This window comes from Chiroxiphia lanceolata, chromosome 1 (assembly GCF_009829145.1).
Source record: "Chiroxiphia lanceolata isolate bChiLan1 chromosome 1, bChiLan1.pri, whole genome shotgun sequence".
Lineage (NCBI taxonomy): Eukaryota > Metazoa > Chordata > Aves > Passeriformes > Pipridae > Chiroxiphia > Chiroxiphia lanceolata.
In genome coordinates, this window is record NC_045637.1 from 24,656,270 (window position 1) to 24,684,058 (window position 27,789).

Genomic DNA, 27,789 nt, shown 5'->3' on the forward strand with positions numbered 1-27,789 from the left:
GACAAAACCGCAAGAAGTCTCGTGGAAAGGGCTGCACAAAGCATGGTAACACGTTTTTAGGTAATGGAGAGACAGGCGGCACTATCATTACTCCAATGCTTTTTAGAAAAGCGGGGAGTTAAAGGGTTAGATTTTAAAAAGGATTTACCGGAATTGCTTAAGGTGGGGTTTGCGAAAGGGTGTTTTGTGGACCCCAATACGGTCTTTGATGAAGGTGAATGGAAACGGTACGGGGATAAGTTGTGGGAGGATTTACTGAATGATGATAAAGTAGCTAAAAAGTTAGGCAAGCAGTGGCAGGCTGTTTCTAATGCTTTGCAACAACATAAAGCCGAGCAGCAGGCTGCTCGAGCCGCTGCGCAGCGTCTGGGAGACATCGGCAGTCCTTTCGCAGCTGGTCTCCGTGCCCGCTGCCTCCCTCGACTAATGTTGTACATATCCCACCTGAATCCCAAAGGCAGGCTTCTATTACTCCCACTGCCCCTTCCCTAGAGTTCCCTAGCCCGTCCCCTGAGTCCCAGCAGATCTCGTCTACCGGGGCTGCGTCACTCCCCTCACCCGATACATCGAGTACTGTCGCGGCAGAGCGGCGAAAGCTCTGGCAAGGCATTGCCGCAGACACTTTGCAAGCGGGAGATAAAGAAGCGGCAGAAACTTTAACTAATGCCTTTCCGGTAGTTTATGCTCCGGCACAAGGGGGTGGATTGGTAGCGACTATCACTGCCCTTGATTGGAAACTGTTGTTGCAATTGCGTGCTACCATTAATGAGAGTGGAATCCAGGGTGAGCCTACCCGACAAATGTTAAATTATATTTGGGGTAGCAACTTAGTTTTACCAGCAGATATTAAAAGCATTATGAAGTTGGTTCTTTCACAACGCCAGTAAATGCTACATAATGCGCACTGGCAGGCGTTTTGCCAGGAGGCCGTAGCGGTCCAGAGACAGGCAGCTGACCCTTTGCACGGGGTTACGTTAGATGAATTAATGGGCTTCGGACAGTACACCAGAATAGAAGCGCAGGCATTAATAGGGCCAGATAAGATCAGGGAGTCTATGCGCCTAGCCCGTCTCGCTCTAGATCAAATCAAAGCTCCAGGAGGAGTTCCGTCGTATATGGGGATCAAGCAGGGAAGAGACGAGCCTTTTGGATCATTTATAGACAGGGTTGCTAGTGCCATTCAATCAGCAGGGATTCCTGAATTTATGTATGGAGCTTTGCTAAAGCAGTGTGCGCTGCAGAACTGTAATTCTACAGCTCGCAATGTCATTATCACGCTCCCGGGTAATTGGTCAATTGAGGAGCTATTAGAGCGAATGGTGCAAATACCCCAGGGGCCTAATGCTATGATAGTGAATGCGGTTAAGGAGCTAGGTGAAAGCTTAAAGGAGCAGGCGAAGGTTACTAGCTCTCAGGTTTTGGCCGCGCTTGCGCCCTTACAAGCTCCGACCGGAGCAATGCAACGAAGTAGACCAGCAAAAAGACGCTGTTTTCGGTGTGGAGAGTACGGACACGTGCGAAGAGAGTGCCAATCCGGTCCGGTGTGGTGTTCCTGCTGCCAGCAAAACACGCATGTTTCTGCTACGTGCTGGCATGGGTCGGGAAACGGGAAAGCCAGCGCGAAGGGGTCCCGCGCCAAGACACAAGTGACGGCTCCAACCACTCACAGCTTCCCGGCTCAGACCTCACACTGCATCCCGCAACCAGAGGGAGCCTCAGCCTGGACCTGGCAACCGCAATAGACTGCACCCTAATAGACCAGCGTCCTCAGAAAATACCGACAGGAGTGCACGGACCGGTATTAATTGACGGCAAACCAGTGGGGGCGTTGTTAATAGGTCGGTCCTCGTCCACAATGGCTGGATTAACTGTTTTAGTGGGACTGATTGATGCCGATTACACTGGAGAAATATCAGTCATGGTAAATACACTATTTCCACCTTTGCATATACCGGCCAGATCTCGTATCGCACAACTGATACCGCTCCCTCAGATCGCTTCTGGACCATTGGATAAGCCCGAACGAGGAGATCAGGGCTTCGGATCTACTGGTGCATCGGCTCTGCTAACAATAGATTTAACCAGACGACCACAAAAAGCTATTCAGCTCCAATGGAACTCCCAAACTGCACATTTAATTGCTCTTTTGGATTCAGAAGCTGACGTCAGTATTGTTGCAGCTCGCAAATGGCCAACATCGTGGCCCTTGGTGAATTCAGGAGCAACAGTTGCAGGAGTGGGTGGTCTGACTCTGGCAAAAAGGTCCCCTCCGATAACTATCACGTTGGATACAATGACTGTGAACTGTACGGTGTCTGTTCTCCCCCTACCCGATGGAGTACAAGCATTAATAGGGAGAGACATTCTCGCTCAGATGGGGATGGTTCTGACCAACGAACCAGGATCCCCTTTAGCATGACGACCATTGCCTGGACTTTCCCAATCCCGCTCCAGTGGAAGTCAGAAACACCAGTGTGGGTAGAGCAATGGCCCTTAAAAAGGGAAAGTCTTTTACAGGCACACGCATTGGTGTCAGAGCAGTTACAACAGGGACACTTGCGTTTGTCAACTAGCCCATGGAATACTCCTATTTTTGTGATCAGGAAGAAATCTGGGAAATACAGGCTGTTACATGATTTACGTGCAGTAAATGCCCAGATGCATACGATGGGGGCATTACAACCAGGACTGCCACACATGTTCCTGCTTTTGGTCAATTGAAATACATGTATGTGTCAATTGACACCTACAGTCACTTCGTATGGGCTACACTGCAGCCAGGAGAAAAGGTCCAAGATGTGAAGCGTCATCTGACAGATTGCTTTGCTGTCATGGGGATCCCTCAAACGTTGAAAACAGATAATGGGCCTGCCTATGTTAGCAGGATTCTGGGACAATTCTTGCAGCAGTGGGACATAAAGCATGTTACGGGCATAGCTCATTTGCCTACTGGACAAGCTATAGTAGAGCGAATGAATGGAACAATTAAAAGCCACCTTGAGAAATACAAAGACATCAGGGATGCCCGAGAAAGAGTTAGCAAAACTATTTTTGTCCTTAACCATTTGTGTATTTTCGGGGATGATTCAGTGCCTCCTATCGTCAAACATAATCAGAAAGAGCAGGTGTCGAAAGGACCACCCATGAGGGTTCATTATCGGAATCCTAAAACCGGGATGTGGGAAGGTCCAGCAGAAGTCATCTTTATAGGCCGAGGCTACTTCTGTGTGTCTACTTCTACAGGTACCCTGTGGGTTCCCAGTCATTGGGTCAAGCCAGCGATTGAGAGTCCTGGAGGACGAGGAGGAGGCTGCGGTGCCTGCAGCCTCACCTAACCTTAGACCATCACCTCCAGCCTCTTCAACACGTGATTCCCCTGCACCTGCTGATGAGGGAGACACTGGAACAACATCTGAATTAACTGAGTAACTGGACACAAAGGAACTGCAAGACTTACGTGCCTGGACTTGATTTACTGTTTTTGTGTATTGGTATAGCAAAGATGTTAAGATTTCTGTCTATTTCATTGTACGGCTATGTAATAGGTTTTCTTCTTTTTACGGGTATGATTGCCAATGTTGAGGCTCTTCACGCCATTGACCCTCGGAAAAACATGTGGGTCACCTGGGCAAATCAAACAAGATAATCATCCTTTTGCTTGTCCTTGGCATCTGCCTCAGATCCTTTTCATACTTGCTTATTTGGTATGCCTTTTAACTCGGTATATAAGTTAAACTTACTATTTGCTGGTTGGGTTTCATCATCGTGTGGGAAAGAAATAATTATCTCTAATACATCTGCGTGCCTTATAAAAGCTCTCAATACCTCTTTACCCCAGAGTCCCCAGGAGTTAGACTTAATGGGATCACTGTCTGTACGTAATACAAGTGATAATGGGACTCAAACTTGTTTTATGCTGGGAACATTTCATTCTGGGTTAAGTGCACGTCAAAGCCACGATTTGTCTAGATGGACTAATGTCACTTCAAGTACCCCAGGGTTTAATTATAAAAATGTAGGAGACTATTGTGGCACTAACAATACTAACAACCAAGGCCTTGGGGCGTATGGAGCTGAAGTCAAACCTTCCTCGCCAGGTATTTGGGTTAACAACACTGCACGTGCCTTACCACCAGGTGTATTTCTTATTTGTGGTGACAGAGCTTGGCATGGCATTCCTGTACGTGCCTTCAGAGGGCCCTGCTATATAGGGTCACTCACGCTGTTATCCCCATCCTTTTTACAGCTTATTAATCTAACTTCATCACGCAGACAAAAGAGGAGCCTAAACCAACTTTCCTCAGATTGTGATGACAAAGTAGAGCTATGGGGTAAGACAGCTACTGTCTTTGGATCTATTGTCCCAGGTGTAGGCACAGCACAAGCATTAACATCTATTCGCAAACCTGCATGTTGGGCTGTCAAACAATTAAACGTCACCACCCGAGTAATAGCAGAACTTGCACAGGACGTTAGTAGTTTACGTCATGCTGTCCTACAAAATCGAGCTGCTATTGATTTTCTGTTGTTGGCACAAGGCCATGGCTGTAAGGACTTTGATGGTATGTGCTGTTTTAATCTTTCAGATCACAGTAACTCCATACATAAACAACTGCAATGGTTAACAGATCATACAAAGAAAGTGACAGTAGCAACTAGTCCTATAGACTTGTGGCTTCAATCTATCTTTGGTTCTATATCTGAATGGGCTCTAAGTTATATTAAGGAAGGCCTACGATGGGTATTGACAGTTATTGTAATCTTAGTAATAGCTCGTGTTGCCTTTTCTTGTATTACTAGACGTGTAAATGCTACGACAAAGAAAGCATTGTTGGCCCAAAATAAAAACGGGGGAATTATAGAGGATTGGTTAGAAATGCGAGGACATATGAACATGGCTAAGGCCATGGATGAGCTGCTAAAGTATAAGACGCAGTCTGACTAGGCCCATGAGAAGTCTGAGATAGCAGGGCCGTGAGAAAGCGGCAATGTCCTTGGGTATTCTAAATTGAGCTGAAAAACAGGAGCTTGGCATTACCAAAACAAAGACACTTAACGAGCCACCTGTGTAAACAATGGAAGGCAGTTAAAATGATATCACCACCTAGCTGTGTACCAATAAGGAGCCTAATCCCTGTAATATTCATGAACCTATTATAGAGCGTATATTAAGCTGCTGTCAATCTACAATAAATGAAGTTCCTGGATTCTTACATTAAGCGTCTAGAGCTTTCCGTCGCGACAATCACCCATTGTGGAACTCCCCGCCCTGGGAGAGGTACTGGGCATTCCCACTCCAACCTGAGTGTATACAATCTTGGAGTCTTGGGACTTCTGGTACCACTTGTCAGATCCAGAGGAGGACCAGAACCTCGACTGGACTGCAACCACCACTCTTGACCAGACTGCAACTGTAGGAGGCGTGTCCAGGGGATGCGAGCGAGGCATCCCAGGAGAAGTAGTCCAGGACATGAGCGGGAGTCTGTATTCCCATTGGTTACTTGGTCACATGTTCCCAAAGGAATAAAAAGGCGCTATGTTTTGAAATAAATCCCTTTTGGCTGCAACCCAGCTAGGAGTCGGACTGCATTTCTTTATCATATTAATAAACCCAACATGTGGCACCCAACGTGGAGCTACACCTTATATTAGGACCCAAATTAAAAAACCCTTGTAGCAAGGGAAGCAGTAGATTCTGGAACATGCTTGTTACAGAACACAGGAATCTTTTACTGAAAGAAATTTAGACGTCTTAAAAATGTCAGTTCTCAGCCAGTACTGAGAGATGCAAACTAGAAATGAGCTCGGAAAAATAACAGAGAAAAGTGCATGGAAACAGAGAAGAAGAAAAAGAAGAATAGAAGCTGAGAGACCAGGACAGCACTGTGGCGAAAAGCAAAGAGGAGCCGGCGAACATGTGAGTGGAGAGTGGAGCAGCAGGAACCAGAAGCGGGCAGCGTGAGCAGCCAGTGCCGTGGCAGGGGTCGCTCCTGAGCAGTGACTGCAGGCACCACCGCTTGAAAAGCCGAGCAGGGTAGCTGCGTTGCTCAGCCAGGACCCCACTGCCACTGCCACTGCAACCGCTGCCGCTGCCTGCCCCGCGGGACCCTGCAAGCCCCATGCCACTGCCGCCGCTGAAGCACCAAGCGCTGTGACCACATGGACCGCCGCTGCCACTGCCTGCCGCAGCGATCACTTGCCCGTGCGCCGCATAAGCCCTCTTGCCCATGCCGCCGCCGGACCTATAGCAGCCGCCGCAGGATCCCACCGCCGCCCAGACCACCGCACTAATCCGCCAAGTGGAGAAGCCATGTGGACCGCCACCACCACTGAACGCAGCCCCGCATCCCCCCAACACAGCTGTGCGGGAGCCGCGCTGCTGCGACCCGTTGCCACCCGGACCACCAGGCCACTGCTGTTGCCGGACCTGCAGCTGCAGCCTGCGCCACCGCGAGAGAACATTGCGCTGCCGCCACTGCCCAAACACCGCACCACCAGCACCGTCAGACGTCAGCGCTGTGCCAGGAGCGACCCAGTCACCTGCAGCTGCCAGAGAAGCAGTAGCAGAGACCCAGAGAGCAGAAGCTGCTATACAAGTGCCGGAGCGAGAAAAAAACCACGGAGATCAGCCAAGTCGGAACCAAAACCATAACTGGAGCAGCCGTTCCCAAACAAAAGGACCCCACGCCTGTGGACCACAGCAATCAGAGTAAAGTAATATCCACCATGGGAAACTTACTTTCTACGGAAATAGCTCAGGACATAGAGGCATTAGCCCTCTTACTGAGACCTTATCACATACAGACAACAAGGGCTGAATCAACAGAGCTGGTGCGATGGGTTAGATCTATGGCACCAGAACTGCCGCTTGTAGAAGCCTTACACATAGAGACATGGGACAAAATTGGAAACCTCATGAGACTAAATGGCGGAGCAGGAGACCCCCAAGCTAATAATGCCATTCCAGCCTGGACAATAATAATGTCTGCCTTACACAGAGCCCATAAGTGAGTGGAACATTCACCCCACTCCAATACACAACCCTCCAGTCAGGCTGTTAGTGTCCTAGTTAGAACAACTGGGATCAGCTCATCACTGGATGGCTGTAACCCAAAACTGTGTATTCTATAGCCTTCCATGCCATTTCCCAGAAACTGTTATCAATGAACCATTTACACTATCTGCACATAGAGCCTCACTCCTCAGGCTATAAACTAGGTGTTAAGAGGCCTGTGAGATAGGAGGGTGCTTCTGTCCTCACACCCATTAAGGAACCCTCCGCCCTGAGGGAGGTACTGAGCATTCCTGCCTGAACTGGAGGATATATAATCTTGGAGTCTTGGGACTTTTTTAACCACTCGTGGGATCCAGAGGAAGACTGCAGATCACCACTCTCAACCAGACTGCAGACCACTGCTCTCAACCAGACTGCAGACCACCACTCTCGACTGGACTGCAACCACCACTTTTCAACCAGACTGCAACCATCACTCTCGACCGGACTGCAATCACTACTCTTGACCAGACTGCAGCAGCACTCTCACCAACAGGTTTTTCCCCTCTCCTTTTACTTTGGACTCAGGGGGCCCAAAGAACACCACTCTGTTCATGCCCCAAAGTGCTGGGTTATACATTTGGGTTTTGTGGGTTAAACCCAATTGTTTGTCTGTATAATTGTACTTATTGTATTATTTATTAAATTGTTATTCTGACTTATAATCTCTCCTTTGAGTTGAGTTCATTTCCCCTGCTGGTTTACCTTTAAACCAGCACATTTTTGGTGCCCAGCGTGGGGCAGAGAGAGAAGTCAGAATCACAATTTCATTTTCAGCATTTGTCTATTTGGATACAGAAACTCCCTGATCACCATGTTGCTTGATGCATTCATGTGGATGTTGTATCTGAGTCTGTTCATATTTCCACAGATGGGGAACTATTTGCCTGTTTTGATGCTCTCTTTAAGACCAAGGAGAGGGACCCGAATTGCTTTATTAGTATACTATGTTTATGTCATCATAACATCAGAAGCAATGAGTTTCATCGTAAATGTGTATTCAGTCTTGTTTGCCTGTCCTGGTTTGGGTTGCTACCTCTAGGGCCTCATTAAAAATCACAACCAGCCCTTTGGGGGAACAGGAGGGAATGGTTGTTTCCAGCCTCTCACCTCCTTCTTCCCCTTCAAACCTGCTACAACAGTTTTTGAAAATATTGAGTTCTCTTTTGATGTTAAGGACAGCATAATGTTATTGTTAGTGTTGCTTTGTCTGCTCTGTACTGTCTACACCATGTTTGGGGTTAGAACAGGGCCTTCTAGGGAGGTTGTTTGGAAGCCTGCCCTGGGAGCGGATAATGCTGAGTGGCACGGGAAGTGGGAGGACATTGGCCAGTATTTGGAGAAGTTTTCTCCTCCAATGATCTGGAAATTCACCCCTGAACAACTGCAGGATCCTGTTAGCATGATAAGACTGGTGAAGGGAAAATGCTCTGGCAGCTCCAGAGATGGCCAGCTCACAGCAACCTGCTGGGCCCTGGCCACTGCCTACCGGACACTACTTGACAGCACTGTCAGGGGGAGGAGAGAAGGAGCAAATCCACAGGCACCACCTCCACCCAAACCACAGCTGAGTCAGAGGGAGAAAGAAATGAATCAACCGGCACCGTGTCCACACAAACCATCGAGGAGCCAGAAGAACAACCGAAACCAATAGCAGTCGCCCCTGTCCAGAAAAGGAAATCAAAGACTAAATCAGACCGTATAGCAAATGATGACGAAGAGGCAGGACCTTCACATCCACTGGAGGAGACAGAGCCAGAAATAATCACTCAGTCCCTATCCCTGGGTGAGCTACGTGAGCTCCGGAGAGAGTTCACACGACAGGCGAATGAGTCCATTCTGACCTGGCTGCTCCGAATCTGGGATGCCGCAGCTAACGATACAATCCTAGATGGGAGTGAAGCCAGACAGCTGGGATCCCTGTCTCGAGACGTAGTCATTGATCAGGGGACTGGAAGGAGGCAGGAAACACTCAGCCTCTGGCGGCGACTGTTGTCCAGTGTGAGGGAGAGATACCTTTGTAAGGAGGACCTCCACATACAGCAAGGACAGTGGAACACGATGGAACAAGGTATCCGGTGCTTAAGAGAATTAGCTGTACTGGAGATAATCTTTTCAGAGGACGAAAGATTCCCTAAAAGTCCAGATGGTGTACAGTGCACATCCCAGATGTGGTTAAAGTTTGCATGACTCGGGCCAGAAATGTATTCCCGCTACTTAGCAACGCTGCAATGGAGGGAGGGAGAGGACAAGGTGTAAGGGGGGTACTTTTGAATTGATCAATGGAGCATAGAGGCATGAGAAAGGAATCATATTAGGATGTGAAACCAGCTAGAGTATGGTACAATGTAACTTCATGGTACAGGCTAATTGTAAGGTCCATTGTGCTTTTTAGCAAGTTAGCCTGATATCCCCTATTATCAGAGCTGAGTTCTTCCTTAGTTTTGCTACATACTGCAAGATGGATACATCTACCCTTGAAACACAATGGTAGAGGTCATACATAGGGGTGAGAAAGATGATGATGGGAGGAAGATTATGTGGGCAGGGGTCCCTTGCCCCTTGCCCTACAAGTAGGGCATGCGCAGACTGTTGCCATTAGGTAATGATTAGGCGGTGTTTGGCTGCCACTCAGGCATCACCTTATACTGCGTACTGGCCCTACATAGTGTAATGCGGAACTGATAAAATGGGGTGTCTGGACTGCTGAGTTGAGCGATACTCATCCTACCACCGAGACTGTGTTGCTCTGCGGGGACGCCCGCTAAGCATGGGTACCGACCAACTGCTGCAGATCCTGACAGCCCTGGCCTGTCTGTGTGGGTAAGCACAGTTTATTGATAGGAAGCAACTGAGGGAACAAACTTTTCTTTTTAATATCCTTTCAGTGTTCCTTTAATTCCTCATTTTATTATTGAATATTGTTACATAAATAAGTTGTTCATAATATATCCCTTTAGTTTCCCTTTATACTAACCAATATTGTGTTAATAGTTATCCATAATATTGTGTTAAGATCCCTTTTTTGGTATCCCTTTAACCCCCTTTTTCACTAGTTAATACTGTATTAAATGCTGCTCGTAGTATTTGTTTTAATGTCACCCGATAAGGTAGTTATTTTGTATCCCTTTTTTAGTTTTTGATTCCTGTTGCTAAGTTTATTACTATTATTATTATTCTCACTGTAATAAAAGATAGTTTGTGTGTTTGAATATTTCTGGCACTTGTCTTTATTCCAGACATGTATCCAAACGAACTGTTACACAAGGTGGGTGCATTGGTTAGTAAACTCAGGATTTATGAAGACACTGTCACCGCCCCATTACGAGCCCACGTCTCATCTGTGGAAACCAAACTGACTGAACATATCCGAAGCCTGGAGGAGAAGACTGAAGAGGGGCACCAGAAGCTAAGAGAAGAAATTAAGGAAGGGATCTTCCATATTGCGCCAGGACAAACAAGGGTCTCTGCTATTAGGAGCCAGCGTCCCCCAGCTAAGGAGAGAGGGCACACTCCACGTGGCAATCTATGGTTTTACCTCCGTGAGCACGGAGAAGATATGAGGAAGTGGGATGGAAAACCCACCTCTTCCTTAGCAGCCCGGGTACGTGAACTGAAAAGAGGAGCAAGTATCACAAGGAATTCTTCAAGGTTAAATGCTGTTCCAGTCTCTCGTGGGCTGTGGTGGATGAAAAAACAGAATGGGAAAGATATGTTGCCTGGAGAAGCATATATGGAAACTGAATGGACTTGCCACCTACTGGATAATTCATCTACCGGACTGATAGTTTTCCCCAGTTTGCCCCAGTTTATTGTTGTGTGTTTATGAAGTTTTATGTACCCCAGTTTATTGTTAAATTTTTATGAAGTTTGTTATACCTCCATATTGTCCCCATTTCTCCCTCAGACTTTCCCTCCAAAAGTTGTTTGTCACCCTGTCCTCCCCTGCTTTCCCGCTCCTCTGCCACTGATTGGCTACAGTTTGCTGCAGTGCAGAGAGAGCTACCATTGGCCCATTCCCCTGGAGACTCAGGAGTTCCACCCACCTTTTCTCTGTCTCCCTATCACACTTTTCCCTGAGTTGTCAGTCTCTTGCTCCTCCCCAGCTCTAGATCCTCCCCTCAGACCTACCTTATTTAAATCCCTGTTTTCCCTGAATAAAGTGGCATTGCTGCACAAACCCTCGACTGTGCCAAGAACCCTTATTGCAGTGCTTGGTCCCATTTCCCTTTTCCCCGCAGACCGTGGCAGTGGGCAAGACTCCAGACAGTACAGGAATGATGATACGTCTGATCCTCTTGAAGAGACCTCCAGGTCATACTCACAAGAAGAGCGTAATGAGTACCATGACCAGGACTAGGGGTGCCCTGCCTCTAGCCAGGCAGAGGAGAGGGACAATCGAGTCTATTGGACAGTGTGGATTTGGTGGCCTGGCACACCAGAGCCACAAAGATATAAGGCCTTAGTGGACACCGGCGCACAATGTACTTTAATGCCATCAAGATACGTAGGGGCAGAATCCATCTCCATTTCTGGGGTAACAGGGGGATCCCAACAGCTGACTGTACTGGAAGCTGAAGTGAGCCTGACTGGGAAGGAATATGGCACAGACACCTCATCGTGACTGGCCCAGAGGCCCCGTGCATCCTTGACATAGATTACCTGAGGAGTGGTATTTCAAAGATCCAAAAGGACTTCGTTGGGCTTTTGGCATAGCTACTGTGGAGCAAGGAGGAAAATTAGACAGTGGAACACCTTGCCTGGTCTCTCAGAGGACCCCTCTGCTGTGGGACTGCTGAAGATTGAAGAACAATTGGTACCAATAGCCACAGCAACAGTGCACTGACAGCAATACCGCACCGACCAAGACTCTGTGACCTCTATACATAAGATGATCCGTGACCTGGAGACCCAGGGGGTGGTCAGCAAGACTCGCTCACCCTTTAATAGCCCTATATGGCCAGTGCATAAGTCTAGCAGAGAGTGGAGGCTGACGGTGGATTACTGTGGACTCAGTGAAGTCACACCACCCCTGAGTGCTGCTGTGCCGGACATGCTGGAGCTCCAGTACGAGTTGGAGTCCAAGGCAGCCAAGTGGTATGCCACCGCTGACATTGCCAATGCCTTCTTCTCCATTCCTTTGGCAGCGGAGTGCAGGCAACAATTTGCTTTCACTTGGAGAGGTATGCAGTACACCTGGAATCGACTGCCTCAGAGGTGGAAACACAGTCCCAGCATTTGCCATGGACTGATCCAGACTGCATTGGAAGAGAGCGAGGCTCCAGAACATCTACAGTACATTAATGACATCACTGTATGGGTGAACACAGTGGGGGAAGTCTCTGAGAAAGGAGAGAAGATAATCCAGATTCCCCTAAGAGCTGGTTTTGCCATTAAACGGAGTAAGGTCAAGGGACCTGTTCAGGAAATTCAGTTCCTAGGAGTGAAGTGGCAAGATGGACGCTGCCTAATTCCAACGGAGGTGATTAACAAAATAGCAGCCATGTCCCCACCAACAGTAAGAAAGAAACACAGGCTTTCCTAGGTGCTGTGGGCTTTTGGAGGATGCATATCCCCAAGTACAGTCAGATTGTAAGCCCTCTCTACCTTGTGACACGGAAGAAAAAATGATTTCCAGTGGGGCCCTGAACAACAACAAGCCTTTGAACAAATTAAACAAGAGATTGCCCATGTGGTAGCCCTGGGTCAGTAAGGACAGGACAGGATGTGAAGAACGTGCTGTACACTGCAGCCGGGAAGAATGGCCCTTCCTGGAGCCTCTGGCAGAAGGTGCCTGGGGAGACCCAAGGGACGACCGCTGGGATTCTGGAGTCAGGGATACAAAGGATCTGAAGCCAGCTATACCCAACTGAGAAAGAGATCCTGGCGGCTTATGAAGGAGTTCGAGCTGCCTCAGAAGTGATTGGCACTGAAGAGCAGCTCCTCCTGGCAACCCCGACTACCAGTGCTGGGCTGGATGTTTAAGGCAAAAGTTCCTTCTACACATCACGCTATACCGATGCCACATAGAGTAAGCGGATCGCTCTGATCACACAGTGAACCTCGACAGGGAATCCTAATCGCCCTGGGATTTCTGGAAATTATCACCAGTTGGCCCGAAGGTGAGAGTTTCGGACTATCCTCTGAGAAGAGGAGGAGCAGGTGGCACGGGCTGAGAGGTCCCACATATGACAACTACCAGCAGATAAAAGGCGATATGCGCTCTTCACGGATGGCTTCCTGCCCGCATGGTAGGGACAACCGAAAATGGAAGGCAGCCGTATGGAGTCCCACATGGTGAGTTGCAGAAGTGACCGAAGGACAAGGTGTGTCAAGTCAGTTTGCAGAGCTTAAAGCCGTTCAGTTGGCTTTGGATATAGCTGAATGAGAGAAGTGGGCAAGACTCTATCTCTACAACTGACTCATGTGAGGTGGCCAATGCTCCTGTGGGGATGGCTGGAGCGATGGAAAAAGGCCAACTGGCAGCGTCAAGGGAAACCCATCTGGGCGGCAGAGAAGTGGCCAGGACATCGCTGGTCGGGTAGAGAAGCTGAGTGTGAAAGTCGGTCACGTAGATGCTCGTGTACGCAAGAAACGGGCTAATGAAGAGCATTGTAACAACGAGCAGGTGGACTGAGCCGCCAGGATTAAAGTCTCTCAGGTAGATCTGGATTGGCAGCACAAAGGAGAATTATTTCTGGCTCAATGGGCCCATGATGCCTCTGGTCACCAGGGGGGAGATGCAACATACAGATGGGCTCGTGACCGAGGGGTGGACTTAACCAAGGACATTGTCTCACAGGTCATCCATGACTGTGGAGACATGTGCTGCCATCAAGGAAGCCAAGTGAGTGAAGCCTCTATGGTATGTGGACGGTGGTCGGAAGTACAGGTATGGGGAAGCCTGGCAAGTTGACTACATCACCGCTCCCCAAAACCCGCCAAGGCAGAGCGCTACGTACTGACCATGGTAGAAGGAAGTACTGGATGGCTGGAGGGGATATTTTTGCCGGTCATATTGATCTGTGAGCATTCTGTCTATACTTCTCTGCTGATATCTGGCACCCAAACAGGGACCCCTACTTTGTAGAGTTCTGCAGGGACGTAAGGCGAACAGAAGGGGCTGAGGAAAGCAGTCGTGAGTGGTAGCGCTGTCCCCAGTGCTATGAAAAAAGCCGCGTGGGTGGTGAAGTTTGAATCTTGCCTTGGTCAGGTGAGTTGATTGGGGGAGGTAGCATGGGGGCCCGCACTATCCAAAGAGGAAGAGGCTGTGGAAAAGCTCCTCCAATATATGATCTCTCTAGAGAGCCAAATTATGATGAAAAAGCCCTGAAAGGGTTGCTAGAATGGGCGAGAGCAAAGAAGTTAATCCCTACCCGCTCAGGCACCTTTGAAGTGTCCACATGGGATACTATAAAGAACCACTTATGGGAAGAGATGTCTAAGGGGTCAAAGACACAAGAAAATATCCTATGCTTTGGTGTCTGGTAGTTGAATCACTACAGAGACGGAATGCTTTGCACCGAGCACCTATGGCTGCAGAGGCGGCTGCAGAGGGAGCTGCAAAGGCAGTCTTCCAGGTGACGGAGACTGTAGCACAAATGTGCGCAGAACAGTTTGTTTTTGGGGAGGTTTTGGCTTCTGCGCCTGCAAAGGCGCGAACAATAAAAGTTTTAAAAGCCGCGGGCTTGTCCTGGTTCAGCAGTGCGCCAGCGCTGGCACAAAAAGCAGAGACTGCGGAGAACAAAGCTGGCGTCCCGCCATCAGCAATGCCCTCTGTTGCTCCTGCACAGCCAACACTGCCATCTCTTACTGAGCCTGCGCAGTCAGCGGTGCCGCTCCCCACTGTGCCTGCTCCGGGTGCTACACCCAGCAACTGTTACCACACAGGCGCAGCCCGGAACAGCGATGCTAGGAGCCTCTGCGTCACCAGGGACGCTGTAGCGCTACCAGCCCAGAACCACCATGTCGCCAGAACTTACATCATCAGGAACCGTTGCGCCTGAACCCAGAAGTGAGCTGACGAGAACCGCTGCTATAGCTATAGCAGAGCTTTTCCGAAAGAAGCCGCCGCTACGCCGGTGAGAGCCGCCGCTATTTCAACAGAGGTAGGAGTTACCGGAGGAGGAACCACTACCCTTGCACAAATATTGCTGCAGAAGATGAAAGAACAACCGACTCATGACAATGTGGAACAGCTATTCCCTCTCTTCCGTCCCCAGTCTGACTTCTGATGATGAAAGCTCGGAGGATGAAAGTGAGAGATTTGCTATGCTTGCAACAAAAGATCAGATGAACACTTTGTTGCATTGCTTTGAACAGCTGTGGTGGTTTGGGCTAGGCCTTCCTTGGTGACCAGTTTGTAACCAAGGAAGGGTCCAGATTACCCAGTATTCCCTACGATTTTTATGTAAGCCAGATTATAAGAAGAGAGGAGGAGAGGCCTTCGCTCTCTTTCCTTCCGGCGGCTTGGAGGTGCAGGTTCCCTGCTGTTGAGTCTGCCGTGTTGGGGAGCGAGGCCTGGTAGGGCCTTGTCGACCTTGGGAGGCGAGGTTGCCGGCGATCGTACCGGAGCGACTCTCGGTTGTCCCAAGGAGAGTGGTGGGATAGTTTCTTTGCTAACTCTTAGTTACTAGATCTCGGGCTACTGATTGGGATATATATATATATATATATTTTATTTTGGTTTTGTTCCCTTTCCCTTCCCCCTTCCCCTTCCCTTGTGAAATTCTATATATTTTAAATTGTATTATATTGCAATTGTACATAAGTGTAAATATATTTATATATATCACTTAGCTGTCTCTCTTGTTTTGGGTTTCTAGTTGGTTGTTTTTTTCTCCCTCTTCTCCCTGAGGTTTGGGGGACTTGGGTGGTAAGGCTTGGAGACTTGGTAGGAGCCAGCTTCAAACCATATCACCTATCTGGTGTTTCTGCCCGGTTTATCTCTGGTTATCTCCGGTTTGTTTGGTTTTGCCACGTTGTTTGGGAATAAGTCTGGGAAGGGAGCCAAGTTGGTGCAAACACTGCCCATTGTTTGGGACACTACCGGGAGAGCTGCCAAGACCTATTGTTATATAAATATAGCTTGTTGGGAACAAAGAGAGAAAAATATATAAACATGGCCTTTTTATTCATTTTCGTGGTACTTTGGCCGTTTTTTATATATGCTGCTGGGTATCCAGTGAGAACTACCCAAAGGCATCTACCAATATCTGCCTTTCCTTAATTATGACATCAAAGGCCTAGTGGCTGAGGTCCCTGGGATCAAAATTGGCCCCAATCCTTACATAAATTGTTTGGCAACAGTTATACTATTCCATAAAAGCCATGGAAGTGGGGTTTAACATTGGAAAGGTGGTGCGGTAACTGCTTTCTTGTTGCAGGAAACGCCAAAACTCAAAGAGATTTGCTGGAACTTTGGGAAGGGGCCTTGAGAAAACCATTCCTGGATGGCAAGGAATCTGGGTCAACTTTGGTAAACTGGTAAGGCGTGTGACACCTCCCATTAGTTGGGATTTCACACCAGAGCAGGTGTTTGATCCTGATGAGGTGGCACGTCATCTGGCAGAAGGGTGTTTATCTTACGAGGACCCAAATATGCAGTTTTTTGCTTTGTACTGGGGCCTGGCGAGTGCCTATCGAGCTGCTGTGGACTATGCTCGGAAGACTAAGGCTGAGGCGGAAACTCAAACCCTGCCACCTGAGACCAATGCCACCTCTACTACGTGCACTGAAAGCGGAACCCAGACTACACCACCTGAGATACCTCTCGCCCCTGTAGTGAAAAGGACGTCATGGGTATCGACGCCCAAAACTTTAAGCCTACGATCAGATGGAGAGCAAAACAGGTCAGAAGACAACGGAGAGGGGACTGATACTGATGCCAGTGCCAGAACTCCACCTCCACGAGCAGCACCATCCCCAAAAATGGAAACTACAGAGTTGCGGTCAATGACCCCATCAGAACTCCGGGACTTACAAAAAGATTACACTCGTCGGCCTGGTGAGCGAATTCTATCGTGGTTGCTCCGATGCCGAGACCGTGGGGCTAGAGGTCACATATTGTCAACTACTGAAGCAGAACAACTAGCTTCCATCTCCGGAGACCGTGAACTTGATCGCTTAATTGCAGAGGAGAAACCTGACCTCAGTCTTTGGGCGCGACTTGTCTTAAGTGTGAGACAAAGGTTTCCATTTAAAGACTATTTACCGTGCCCCGTGAGGAAGTGGACCAAGATAGAAGATGCCATCCAGTACCTAAGAGAATTGGCATTGCTGGAACTAATGTATGATGACCCTCAATATGATCCCGTCACTGATGACCCAGAGGTTATTGCTTGCACAATGCCCATGTGGAAGAAGATAATCCAGGGTGCTCCTGCATCAGACGTCCATATCTTGGCAGGAGTAATGCTTCCAAACATGCCAGAAACGCCTGTGAGCATGCTGTGTATGGTTCTGCGACATCTAAAAGAAACAGTAGAATCTAGGAATGAGTTTTCTAGAGACTATTCTGATTCTAGTTACAGACAAAGACCTGAGAAAGATGAGCCTTACGGACACTCTGATTATGAAGATGACTACGGAGACCACAGAGACAGACGCTACAGAGAGAGATCAGCAGACCGGTCTCGACCACGATCTTGATCTTGGTCCCGGTCCTGCTCACGATCTCCTTCCGTCACACGCAGAAGGAGTGAAAACCCTAAGCGCAGATCTAAGCGCAGTGAGCTATGGTCTTATCTGCGCGCCCATGGAGAAAACATGAAGAAGTGGGATGGTGAACCTACTTCCAGACTTGAGGCCAGAGTGAGAGAACTAAAACGCAAGGAAGCCGATAAGAAAGTTGTCTACGTAGTAGATGCAGATTTCTTTGAAAGAGAACTGAGATCTCCCAGACGCAGGGGGTCTGGAATCCGCTTCCAGGATGACAAGAAAGCCTCTGAAAAGCCGAAGCAAAGATCTGATGGTGAATGCTCCGACCAGAACCAATAGAGGGGCCCTGCCTTCTGCCAGGAGAAGGAGAGGGATGAGAAAGATAACAGAGTTTACTGGACTGTGTGGGTTCGATGGCCTGGCACATTGGATCCTCAGAGATACCAAACTTTAATAGATACTGGTGCACAGTGTACGTTAATGCCCTCAGGATATGTGAGCACAGAGACTGTTTCAATTTCTGGGGTGACAGGAGGGTCTCAAGAGCTGTCGGTGGTAGAGGCTGAAATAAGCCTGACAGGAGACCAATGGGAAAAACATTCCATTGTGACAGGGCCAGAAGCCCCTTGCATTCTTGGCATGGATTACCTCAGGAGAGGATACTTCAAAGACCCGAAGGGGTACCGATGGGCTTTTGGTATAGCCGCGGTGACTGAAGAGGAATCCAAACGATTATCTGCCCTGCCCGGCCAGAAGATCCTTCTGTTGTAGGATTACTGCAAGTTGAGGACCAGTGAGTGCCAACAGCCACCAAGACAGTGCATAGGCGACAGTACTGGACGAATCGAGACGCTGTGATCCCCATCCATAAGATGATCCGCAAGTTGGAAAGCCAAGGGGTGGTTAGTAGAACACACTCACCCTTCAATAGCCCCATTTGGCCTGTACGTAAGTCAGATGGCGAATGGAGACTGACGGTGGACTATCATGGCTTGAATGAAGTCACGCCACCATTGAGTGCTGCTGTACCAGACATGTTGGAGCTCCAATACGAGCTGGAGTCCAAGACAGCAAAGTGGTATGCTACCATCGACATCGCCAATGCATTTTTCTCCATTCCCCTAGCAGCAGAGTGCAGGCCACAGTTTGCTTTCACGTGGAGAGGTGTGCAGTACACGTGGAACCGACTGCCCCAGGGGTGGAAGCACAGTCCAACAATCTGCCATGGACTGATTCAGGCCACACTGGAGAAGGGTAAGGCCCCAGAACATATCCAATACATTGATGACATTATCGTATGGGGGGACACAGCAGAAGAAGTTTTTGAGAAAGGAGAGGAAATCATCCAGATTCTCCTTGATGCCGGTTTCGCCATTAAGAAGAATAAGGTCAAGGGACCTGCCAGAGAGATCCAATTCCTAGGGGTGAAATGGCAAGATGGACGACGTCAGATACCAACAGATGTCATCAATAAGATTGTAGCAATGGCTCCACCGACCAACAAGAAGGAGACGCAAGCTTTCCTGGGGGCCATAGGTTTCTGGAGAATGCACATCCCTGGGTATAGCCAGATTGTGAGCCCTCTTCACTTTGTGACCAGTAAAAAGAATACCTTTCAATGGGGTCCTGAACAGCAGCAGGCATTCAAACAGATCAAACAAGAGATTGCACATGCTGTGGCTCTTGGACCAGTTCGAACGGGACCAGATGTGAAGAACGTACTTTACACTACAGCTGGAGATAAAGGTCCCTCCTGGAGCCTCTGGCAAAAAGTGCCTGGTGAGACGCGAGGGCGACCACTTGGCTTCTGGAGCCGAAGCTACAGGGGTTCTGAAGCCAACTACACTCCTGTGGAAAAGGAAATTCTGGCGGCCTATGAAGGCATACAAGCAGCCTCAGAAGTGATTGGCACTGAAACACAGCTTCTCCTAGCACCCCGACTACCAGTCCTGAACTGGATGTTCAAAGGGAAGGTGCCCCCTACGCATCATGCCACCGATGCTACACGGAGCAAGTGGATAGCCTTGATTACGCAGCGTGTACGATTGGGAAGCTCAAATCGCCCTGGAATTCTGGAGGTTATCACAAATTGGCCTGAAGGTGGGAACTTCAGTCTGGCAGAAGAAGAAGAAGAGCAAGTTAGCCGAGCTGAAGAAGCTCCGCCATTTGATCAGCTACCAGATGAAGAAAGGCGTTATGCTCTTTTCACTGATGGTTCTTGCCGTTTGTAGGAAGGAACCGGAAGGTGGAAAGCAGCCGTTTGGAGTCCCACCCGACGAGTGGCAGAAGTTACCGAGGGTCAAGGCGAGTCGAGTCAATTTGCAGAGCTCAAAGCCGTCCAATTGGCCCTGGACATTGCCGAACGAGAAGGATGGCCAAGACTCTACCTCTACACTGACTCATGGATGATAGCCAATGCACTATGGGGATGGTTAGACCGATGGAAGAAAATGAACTGGAGGCGTGGGGGAAAACCCATCTGGGCTGCTGACTTGTGGCAGGACATCGCTGCCAGAGCGAAGAGTCTGAATGTGAGAGTCCACCATGTAGATGCCCATGTGTCCAAGAAGCGAGCTAATGAAGAACATAATAACAACAGAGAAGCGGACCGAGCTGCACAGATAGGAGTGTCACAAGTAGACCTAGACTGGCAGTAGAAGGGAGAGTTGTTCTTAGCTCAATGGGCCCATGATGCTTCCGGTCATCAGGGCTGAGATGCCACCCACAGATGGGCACGAGACCGAGGAGTGGATTTAACCATGGATATAATTTCTGAAGTTATCCATGATTGTGAGACTTGTGCCACTATTAAGCAGGCAAAAAGACTGAAGCCCCTGTGGTATGGTGGACAATGGGATAAGTATAAGTATGGAGAGGCATGGCAGGTTGATTATATCACACTGCCACAGACCCGCCAAGGTAAGCGCTATGTGCTTACCATGGTGGAAGCAACCACCGGATGGTTAGAGACTTTTTCAGTGCCCCACACAACGGCCCAGAATACCATTTTGGGCCTTGAAAAGCAAGTCCTGTGGAGACACAGGACCCCAGAACGTATTGAGTCGGACAACGGGACTCATTTTAAAAATGAATTAGTCACCAATTGGGCGAGGGAACATGGTATCGAACGGGTGTACCACATTCCTATCATGCACCAGCTGCTGGGAAGGTTGAAAGATATACGGACTGTTGAAGATGAATCTACAGTCACTAGGTGAGGGAACTTACAAGAACTGGGATAAGAACTTAGCCAAGGTCAACCTGGCTAGTTAACACCAGGGGTTCTGTCAATCGAGATGGCCCTGGCACAAGCAGAATCCCTCCACTTGTTGATGGAGATAAAGTTCAGCAATCCATTTGAGGGGAATGCTAGGGAAAGCTGTTTGGGTTACCCCTGCCTCAGGCCAAGACAAACCCATTCGTGGGATTGTCTTTGCTCAAGGGCCAGGACATACGTGGTGGTTAATGAGGAAGGATGGAGTGATCCAATGTGTGCCCCAAGGAAATTCAGCCTTGGGAAAAAACTAATTGTATGTCCTGAGTTGTGTTTTTACAGGAAGCCAGTCACCAGATGAGAGAGAGAGACCTGAACTAAGCCGATGCCAGTATCCAGTGATGAGACAGCTCAGAATGACGAAACAGCCCTAAAATCAGAACTGCAATTGTGACTGAGGAGACCAAAGATCTGGACTGAACTGAACTGATGTCAGTATTGATTTCCAACGACGAGACAACTGCGCCGAGAGACCAACAAGGACTATATATGTATATGTGTATATATATGCGCGGGATGTAGGCGAATGTGAGACACAGGTGTTACGTAAAAATAGTATGGAATAAGGGGTGGAGAATGTGGTGGTTTGGGCTAGGCCTTCCTTGGTGACCAGTTTGTAACCAAGGAAGGGTCCAGATTTACCCAGTATTCCCTACGATTTTTACGTAAGCCAGATTATAAGAAGAGAGGAGGAGAGCCTTCCCTCTCTTTCCTTCCGCAGCTTGGAGGTGCAAGTTCCCTGCTGTTGAGTCTGCCGTGTTGGGGAGCGAGGCCTGGTAAGGCCTTGTCAACCTTGGGAGGCGGGAGGTTGCCGGTGATCGTACCGGAGCGACTCTCAGTTGTCCCAAGAGAGTGGTGGGATATTGTCTTTGCTAACTTTTAGTTACTAGATCTCGGGCTACTGATTGGGATATATATATATATATACATATATTTTATTTTGGTTTTGTTCCCTTTCCCCCTTCCCCTTCCCTTGTGAAATTCTATATATTTTTAAATTGTATATATATATTTCAATTGTAACATAAGTGTAAATATATTTATATATATCACTTTAGCTGTCTCTCTTGTTTTGGGTTTTCTTAGTTGGTTGTTTTTCCTCCCTCTTCTCCCTGAGGTTTTGGTGGTGGTGGGACTTCTGGTGGTAAGGTCTGGAGACTTGGTAGGGAGCCAGCTTCAAACCATATCACCTTGGTACCCCAAAATCGATAATGGACCAGCTTTCATCTCAGAAAAGGTAAGAATTCTGTCAGAATGGGGAATTTCACAGGTCACAGGTATCCCACACTCACCAACTGGACAGGCAATCGTGGAAAGGGCACATCGCACACTGAAAGATATGTTAGCTAAACAAAAAAAGGGGTAATCAGTCTGTAACCCGCAAGAACGTCTGTGGAAAGCCACGTATGTTATCAATTTTTTAAATTGTGACAGCACTGAAAGAAGCAGGTACGAAAGGCAGCACAAGCCTCAGGTTCTTGCCTCTCCCAAACCACCAGTCATGGTAAGAGATTTGATTTCAGGGCAGTGGATGTGACCGTTAGATCTCGTCACTTGGGGACGAGGCTACGCCTGTGTGGCTGCAGGAAAAGAACTTAAATGGATCCCTTCCAGGTTGTTAGACCCAACCTAGGTACACAACCTCAGCAGCAAGAACCAGAGTAACGCAGAAGTTATAAAAGAGTTACATTTACGCTTCAGGTTTACATTTAAGGATGACCAGTGTGGCAAAAAGCAGTCTGTAAAAAATCTGTGAATGTGTGTATGATGAATGGACGACGGCCGTCAGTGAATGAGCATGAATGAAAAAGAGAGTTGTTTGACTGGACAAGTGTATTAAACACAAAAACACCTCACAAAAATAACACTACCTCCGCCACATGGTCACTTTAAGAGAATTTAGTTTTGCTAAGCTTAGCCTGTTTCTTAACTAAAGTCGAACTCCCCAGTTATTTAAAACCCTCAGATTAATAAAGATTATAAGTATGCACAGTTGAGCTAAGACTCCTAAGTTACATAAAGTTATTTTCCAAGTTTCGCTACCCTTTAGGAATATAAGAAAGTTTTATAAAGTTTACCATAAATGTATAAGAGGCCAAAGCAAGCGATGGGCTGGGTCATTGCAAGCTTTGGTAGTTTACAATGTACTGTTCCGATTGTTTGCATTGTTGTTGTTGCACTGTTTTTCGTGACCTTCTTAAATAATTGAGAAGGGGTGATGTAGGAGGCATGTCCCAGGGGCAGGGGAACCAGGGGACATGCGCAGGGACAGACAACCCCATTGGTTAGAAGTTCACATGGTTTTAGGGGATAAAAGGAAGCGCCAAATTTGAAATAAACCTCTTTGATTTCCACCTCACGAAGAGCAGACTGCATTTCTTTATCATATAAAGACCCGCAACATTACAACGAGTCCCAGTGAAAACCTCCAAGAATGACCACGAAAACACAAAAAATCCAACTCAAAAATCCCTGATAAAGGACAAGCCCCAGAAAAATGAGCACGGCGGGAGGGAGAAAAGTGGCGCGGGGAACACGCAGTCTTTGGCAACGTGGCGACAGTGGGGGGGAAGGGTTGCTTGCATGCGCATGGGGCCAAGGTACGCGGGGGATGAACAAGGGAACGCACGCCATGTGGAAAAACGGCACACAAACTTTTGCGCGTGCTCTGTCGGTTCCGCCCCCTAGCTGAGATATCCTGGCCTGCTAAGAAACCCCAATACCAGTTTGTGATGGTCCATCTCCACGACATGAACGACATAGAAGCTTATCCTCACGGCATGCCCAGTCCCCACCTCCACGTGAGAGATACAGGGAGGAGGTGGGAGCAGTTCCACGTAGGAGCAGAAGAGTAAGAGGGAGGTGGAAAGATTCTACGTGGGAGAGATGGACAAGAATAATGCGAGAAAGCGAATTATACAATCACTGACCACAAGAGACGTTTGAGATTTACGGAGAGATTATATGCGCTTGCCTGGTGAAGAAGTCCTCACCTGGCTGCTGCGATCCTGAGACAAGGGAGTTGACAGTCATGTAATTGAAGGTGATGAAGTACAATTGGGTTCCATTGCCCGAGACCCTGTGATAGAACAAGAAATGGGGAGGGAGAAAAACGGCGTCCAGCTTTTGTTCCAAATCCTCCACGTGGTGAGAGCGAATACCATTTAAGGAGTCCCTGAAGAGTTCTTCAAGAAGGTGGAGGACTGCGGAAGAAGGCATCCAATACCTACCGGAATTGGCCATGCTGGAGATCATCTACTCTGATCCAGATTATTATGACATCCAAGTTCCCAAGAATGTTCCCTGCACACAACCAATGTGGAAAAAGGTAATTCAAGGTGCCCCTAAACCATATATCTACTGCTTGATAACTGCATATCATCCAAAGATGGAGGAACCAAGTGTGGACACCATGTGTGCCTGGATAAGGAGCATAGAGGAAAATCTGGAAGACTCCTTCAATCCCCTATACCGACGTACCTATGATAGGGAAAGAACAGAGAGAGATTATGAATACTCCAGATATGAGGATGACCCTAGAGACAGAGATGACAGAAGGTATAGAGATTACAGAGAAAGGCCAATGGAAAGATCATGGCGGGATCGACGAAGACGACCTCGACCTAGACCTCGATCCTGGTCTCGATCTCGCTCACGATCCCTGTCATTCACACGTCTAAGGAAAGAGAACCCTAAGCGTCGGTCACGTAACCAACTACGGGCATACCTTCGTAGTAAAGGAGAAAACATGAAGAAGTGGGATGGTGAACCCACTTCCAAGTTTGAAGCTAGAGTGAGGGAGCTGAAGCAAAGGACACTAACAAGAAAGTTGTCTATGTAGTAGATGCAGACTTCTTAGAAAAGAAACTGTGATCGTCGAAGCATAAGAAGACGGAGGTCCCACTTTGATGATGGGCCAAAAGTCTAAGAAGTCAAAGTCAAACTCTGATGACGAATGCTCTGATCAAGACCAGTAGAGGGGCCCTGCCTTCTGCCAGGAGAAGGAAAGGGACCAAGAAGATAAACCGAGTTTACTGGGCTGTGTGGGTTCGATGGCCTGGCACATCGGATCCTCAGAGATACCGGGCCTTGACAGATACTGGAGCCCAGTGTACTTTAATGCCTTTGGAGTATGTGATAAGTAAACTAAAGAAATTTGCTGTTCAATTAAGGGAATTAATAAAGTTGCTATATTGTGTTAACTGCTCAGTTAAAATCATAAGTTTAATTGTTGTGCAATGTTTAACCACAAAAGTTCTGTAAGCTGCGGATGACTAACACAACGCAATAATGATTTAGCACTTTACGATTTAAAAGCGGTTTGTTCCAAGCATATTAATAAGGGCCAAGATGGAGGGGTCGACCACGAGGAACCCGGGTGATCAACCGTCATCCTGATGGAAAATTCCAGGACCCCGGACCCACAGAGACTAATGACTTTAAAACCATTGTGGGCACCCCTCGGCAACAGTTATTGCCCGCGAAAGGAGGAACCAACCCCACGTTAGCCCGTGAAGAGGGAACCAAGCAGGATGCAGCCTGCGAAACCTCCACCAATGAACTGATGACGTGACTTTGGGGGGGAGGTGATTTCGAAGGGTATAATTGGTGCTGTTTCTGTTCCATTTTTTGTGGACGTGGCAGGAACTGAGGTTTCCTCCGGTCGCCCGGCTGGCCGTTTTTGCTTGTTGGTATTAATAAATCTTTTTATTACCTTGCAACCTAAATTGATAGCCTTGTTTCATCAATAACAGAGCATAAGAGTACTGAGACTGTTTCTATTTCTGGAGTGACAGGAGAGTCTCAAGAGTTGTCAGTAGTTGAGGCCAACATGAGCTTGACAGGAGACCAATGGGAAAAGCATCCCATTGTGACGGGGCCAGAAGCCCCTTGCATTCTTGGTATGGACTACCTAAGAAGAGGATACTTCAAGGATGCGAAAGGGTACCGGTGGGCGTTTGGAGTAGCCACGGTGATTGAAGAGGAGTCCAAGCAATTGTCTGCCCTTCCTGGTCTCTCAGAAGACCCTTCCATTGTAGGACTACTGCAAGTTAAAGATCAAGAAGTGCCAATAGCCACAACAACCGTACACAGACGACAGTATTGGATGAACTAAGATGCTGTGATCCCTATCCACAAAATGATCTGAAAGCTGGAGAGCCAAGGGGTGGTTAGCAAAACCCATTCACCCTTCAACAGACCCATCTGGCCTGTGCGTAAGTCCGATGGAGAGTGGAGACTGACTGTAGACTATCGGGGCTTAAATGAAGTCATGCCACCGTTGAGTACTGCCGTGCCAGATATGTTGGAGCTCCAGTATGAGCTGGAGTCCAAGACGGCAAAGTGGTATGCTACCATCGACATTGCCAACCCGTTTTTCTCCATTCCCTTAGCGGCAAAGTGCAGGCCACAGTTTGTTTTCACCTGAAGGGGCATTCAATACACCTGGAATCGACTGCCTCAGGGGTGGAAACACAGTCCAACCATCTGTCATGGACTGATCCAGGCCACACTAGAGAAGGGTAAGGCTCCCGAACACATCCAGTACATCGATGACTGGGGGGGACATTGCATGGGGACATTATATGTGGGTACATAGCTGAAGAAGTTTTCAAGAAAGGACAGAAGATCATCCAGATTCTCCTTGAGGCCAGTTTTGCCATCAAGAAGAGCAAAGTCAAGGGACCTGCCTGAGAGATCCAATTCCTAGGGGTGAAATGGCAAGATGGACGACGCCAGGTACCAACAGACGTAATCAACAAGATTGTAGCAATGGCTCCACCCACAAACAAGAAAGAGACCCAAGCTTTTCTGGGAGCCATAGGCTTCTGGAGGATGCATATCCCAGAATACAGTCAGATTGTGAGCCCTCTTTACTTTGTGACCCATAAAAAGAACAATTTCCAGTGGGGTCCTGAGCAACAACAAGTTTTCAGGCAGATCAAGCAAGAAATTGCACATGCCGTGGCTCTTGGACCAGTCAGAACGGGACCAGATGTAAAGAATGTACTCTACACTGCAGCTGGAGATAAAGGTCCCTCCTGGGGCCTCTGGCAAAAGGTGCCTGGTGAGACGCGAGGGCGACCACTGGGTTTCTGGAGCCGAAGCTACAGAGGTTTTGAGGCCAATTACACCCCTGTGGAAAAGGAAATCTTAGTGGTGTATGAAGGTATATGAGCAGCTTCAGAGGTAACTGGTACCGAAGAACAGCTCTTCCTGGCACCCCGATTACCAGTGTTGAGCTGGATGTTCAAAGGGAAGGTGCCCTCTACGCATCATGCCACTGATGCCACATGGAGCAAGTGGACTGCTTTGATTACGCAACGTGTCCGAATTGGGAACTCGAATTGCCCTGGCATTTTGGAAATCATAACCAATTGGCCTGAAGGTGGGAACTTCAGTCTGGCAGAAGAAGAAGAAGAGCCAGTGAGCCGAGCTGAAGAAGCTCCGCCATTTGATCAGCTGCCAGATGAAGAAAGGCGTTATGCCCTTTTCACTGATGGTTCTTGCCGTATTGTAGGAAGGAACCGGAAGTGGAAAGCAGCTGTATGGAGTCCCACCCGACGAGTGGCGGAAGCCACTGAAGGTAAAGGCGAATCGAGTCAGTTTGCGGAACTCAAAGCAGTCCAATTGGTCCTAGATATCGCAGAGAGAGAAGGATGGCCAAGGTTCTACCTGTACACTGATTCGTGGATGATAGCCAATGCCCTATGGGGATGGTTAGACCGGTGGAAAAAGATGAATTGGAGGCGTAGAGGAAAACCCATCTGGGCTGCTGATCTGTGGCAAGACATCACTGCAA

The 27,789-nt window shown here is 48.3% G+C and overlaps 1 protein-coding gene and 1 long non-coding RNA gene across 2 annotated transcripts in view; one reads left to right on the forward strand and one right to left on the reverse strand.

Annotated features, from left to right (window-relative positions):
• Positions 1–9,264: 9,264 nt before the first annotated feature.
• LOC116797334 (RING finger protein 151-like) overlaps positions 9,265–27,789 on the reverse strand; it is a 34,587-nt gene continuing 16,062 nt past the window's right edge. The window contains exon 8 of the mRNA XM_032708738.1: positions 9,265–9,280. The gene's annotated coding sequence lies outside the window, so the exon portion shown is untranslated. The remainder of the gene's footprint in view (positions 9,281–27,789) is intronic.
• LOC116797359 lies at positions 9,470–27,460 on the forward strand. The gene is made up of 4 exons (XR_004360626.1): positions 9,470–9,873; positions 16,607–16,613; positions 26,039–26,052; positions 27,450–27,460. It is a non-coding gene; the product is annotated as an uncharacterized LOC116797359 (long non-coding RNA).